Source organism: Dermacentor silvarum, chromosome 10 (genome assembly GCF_013339745.2).
Source record: "Dermacentor silvarum isolate Dsil-2018 chromosome 10, BIME_Dsil_1.4, whole genome shotgun sequence".
NCBI lineage: Eukaryota > Metazoa > Arthropoda > Arachnida > Ixodida > Ixodidae > Dermacentor > Dermacentor silvarum.
The window spans coordinates 157,127,085-157,130,618 of record NC_051163.1 but is presented as its reverse complement, the minus strand read 5'-3'; the positions used below and the strand labels follow the sequence as shown (position 1 = coordinate 157,130,618).

The window sequence follows — 3,534 nt, the reverse complement described above, 5'->3', positions numbered from 1 at the left end:
TCGAAACCTTAACTATCTTGCATAGCATCGTCAATTTCTTGTTTTTAGAGAGCATTGTTGAGATATGTCCCAATCAAGACAGAAAGCATTCTGAATATTGACTTTTATTCACAGTTGTCATACCACAGATTCCCAAGAGACCAGGACATATACAAAAAGTGGATTGCAGCCATCAGGCGAGACGAAGGCTCACTCCTCACAGTTTCGAAGGCCACCAGGGTCTGCTCTCTCCACTTTCTTGAGAGTGACTATGTTGCTAATGTTGCGAATGGCTACCGTGTAGTGAGAAATACGGGCACCAGCAGAAGACGAAGAATAAGACGTTTGTTGTTGGCGCTCGGGCTCGCTCCGTTTGGCCGTTGCCTGTTTCGGCGCATTCATAAAAACGCCGAGCGTATCTACTATTAAACGCGTACTATCAATTGGTGGAGGTGTGGGGTAGAGTCCGGGTACGGAGTTCCGGGATGAAATGGGAACCAGCACGCTCCACCAATTGATAGTCCATAGAACAACAAGCGCATATCATCCGCAAACGAATGGTATGACTGAACGCTTTAATCGTACTCTCGGTGACATGCTCGCCATGTACGTTTCCGCTAACCACACTAACTGGGACCGCATCCTTCCCTTTGTTACGTATGCTTACAATAGCGCCACTCAATCTACCACGGGATTCTCTCCCTTCTTTCTTCTTTATGGTCGTGAACCTTCCTCGTTTATGGACACGATTCTTTTGTATCGCCCCGACGCTTCAGAATCTACTCCTCTATCCGAAGCCGCCACTTATGCCGAAGAATGTCGTCAGATTGCCCGCTCACTTAGCGCGCAAGATCAGGCCAGCCAGAAACATAGTCGCGACGCAGGCTTGTGTTTTACATCATATTCACCTGGAACGCTGGTATGGCTCCGCGTTCCCTCATCTACTCCCGGCCTTTCAACAAAGTTCTGCTCAAAGTACGCCGGCCCTTACCGCGTTCTACGACAGACGTCCCCGGTCAACTACGTCATTGAGCCTATTCACCCATCTACGGACCAACGGCGTCGCGGACGCGAAACTGTTCATATCGATAGACTGAAGCCGCACAACGACCCACCAGTGCTACTTGTTCCATAGGTCGCCAGGATGGCTCCTTTTTCGCCGGGGAGTGATTGTAGTGAGAAATACGGGCACCAGCAGAAGACGAAGAATAAGACGTTTGTTGTTGGTGCTCGGGCTCGCTCCGTTTGGCCGTTGCCTGTTTCGGCGCATTCATAAAACCGCCGAGCGTATCTACTATTAAACGCGTACTATCAACCGACACTTACACCAATCTGCTGTGCCATCCACATTTTTATTCAAGCAGCCAAAGCCGCCGAGGAAACCACCAGCTCAACAGGCACCACTTCAGAAAGTTGCATCACCTAAAATGAAGTGTAATGGTAAAGCTCAAGGGCTTCCCACTACAGGACAAAAGGTAGACACCCCATAATGGTAACAGAGCAGATGACAAGGAAAACTCAGCATATAGATGCAACAAAAATAGTGAAAGCATTGATGTCTTCAATGTTGAAGATACGGGCTCCACTTTGCTTCCTGACAAGCAGCAACACTCACCAGAAGAACCAGCCTCTGGAAGTATTTGTGCATGCAGAGAAAATATTTCTGCCCTAGAGCAGGAGCTGGCTGCAAGCAAAGCAAGGGAAGCGGATACACAGGCTGAAAATCAACACCTGAAGCTGCAAGCAAGTTCTTTAGGAGAAACTAGTGCTCTCTTACAAAATAAGCTCACAGCAAGCAAAGCAGCTGAAGCAGAAAATCAGCGCCTGAAGCTGCAAATAAAGGCACAAAATAATGAATTAAAGCTGCTTCGTACAGAGCTTGTCACTGCACAGAAAAATATTGAGAAGCTGGAAGAATTGCCTCCATTTGGAATGGAGAGATTCAAGGACAACAATGATGACATTGAGTTTTACACTGGACTGCCCAACTACAAGCGCTTCTGTGCTCTCATGCATCTCCTTGATTTTGGGGAAAATGGTGAAAACATTGCACGCAAACGTACGAAGAGTGGGCTACGAAATGTTGAATATAGTGGCCGACGACACAAGATTGGTGTAGAGAACCAACTCTTTCTTGTGCTTGTTAAACTTCGAGTTGGCTTATTTCACAGACACATCGGCCACTTGTTCAACGTCTCCATCAGCACAGTGTCAAGAATTTTTTATGCAGTGCTTGACTATATCTATTTGCAAGTAACAGAAACGACAACATGGATATCACGACAAGCTATTGATGCTGCCATGCCATCTGCTTTCAAGGAGAAATATTCATCAACACGTGTCATCTTGGATGCCACTGAGATTAGATGAGATGTGCCAACATCTTTCGTGACGCAATCACAAGTCTATTCCTCATACAAGTCTACCCGTACGTTAAACCCCTCGTAGGCATCTCCCCTCATGGAGTACTTACGTTTGTTTCGGAACTATTTACTGGGCGTACGTCTGACAGAGAGTTTGTGGAGAAGAGTGGATTTTTTGACTTGAAGTTGGACACAGGTGACTCAGTCATGGCTGACAAGGGATTTAAAATAAAAGACCTGCTACAAAGCAAGGAAGTTATGCTGAACATTCCACCCTTCCTCATGCATGGGCAATTTATTCCCGCAGAAGTGGAGGAGACTCAGGAAATCGCAGCAATCAGGATACATGAGGAAAGGGAGATCAAGAAAATCAAGGGATATCACATTTTTCACCGCTGGATTACAATCTCCCTTGTACCCTTAGCGAATCAGATGTGGGCCGTGTGTGACTTCCTGACAAACTTCCAGCCATCACTTCTGAAAGAAGATACAAACTGATCTAATTAAAGGGAAACTGAGACTTCCACCCAAATGTAGCAATTTGTATCTGGTAGAGCGGCTGCCCCGGAAAGGCGGTGGTCCTGGGTTCGAGTCCCGGACCAGGACGAATTTTTCTTCAACTGCGAGGCTTTCTTTCGAGGAACCCGGTTGGGTTTCCATTGTAGGAAATTGCTACATTTGGGTGGAAGTCTCAGTTTCCCTTTAATTACTTATCTCCACCTAGAGGATTTCCGCTAAACTATTACATCAAACACTTGCCTTTGCTTCGAGTTGTCGACAAATTCGACTTCGCCCTGCCATCTGCTAGCCGCCTGGTTAGCTCAGATGGTAGAGCGGCTGCCCCGGAAAGGCGGTGGTCCCGGGTTCGAGTCCCGGACCAGGACGAATTTTTCTTCAACTGCCAGGCTTTCTTTTGAGGAACCCGGTTGGGTTTCCATTGTAGCAAATTGCTACATTTGGGTGGAAGTCTCAGTTTCCCTTTAATTACTTATCTCCACCTAGCGGATTTCCGCTGAACTATTACATCAAACACTTGCCTTTGGAAGAAGACGACGACTACGAACGCACATGTGCGAGCACATCGGCTCCCGTCTCTACAAACGTTCTGGATCGGATTTTTGCCTCAACCCGCAAGAATTGTCCATCATTCGACGCAGTTTGTTGCAAGGAACAAGCGGATACCAGAATCTTA

The 3,534-nt window shown here is 46.9% G+C and overlaps 1 non-coding gene across 1 annotated transcript; it reads left to right on the top strand.

Moving 5' to 3' along the window:
• Window positions 1–3,152: 3,152 nt before the first annotated feature.
• Trnas-gga (transfer RNA serine (anticodon GGA)) lies at window positions 3,153–3,227 on the top strand. Its single transcript has one exon. It is a non-coding gene; the product is annotated as a tRNA-Ser (tRNA).
• Window positions 3,228–3,534: the final 307 nt, after the last annotated feature.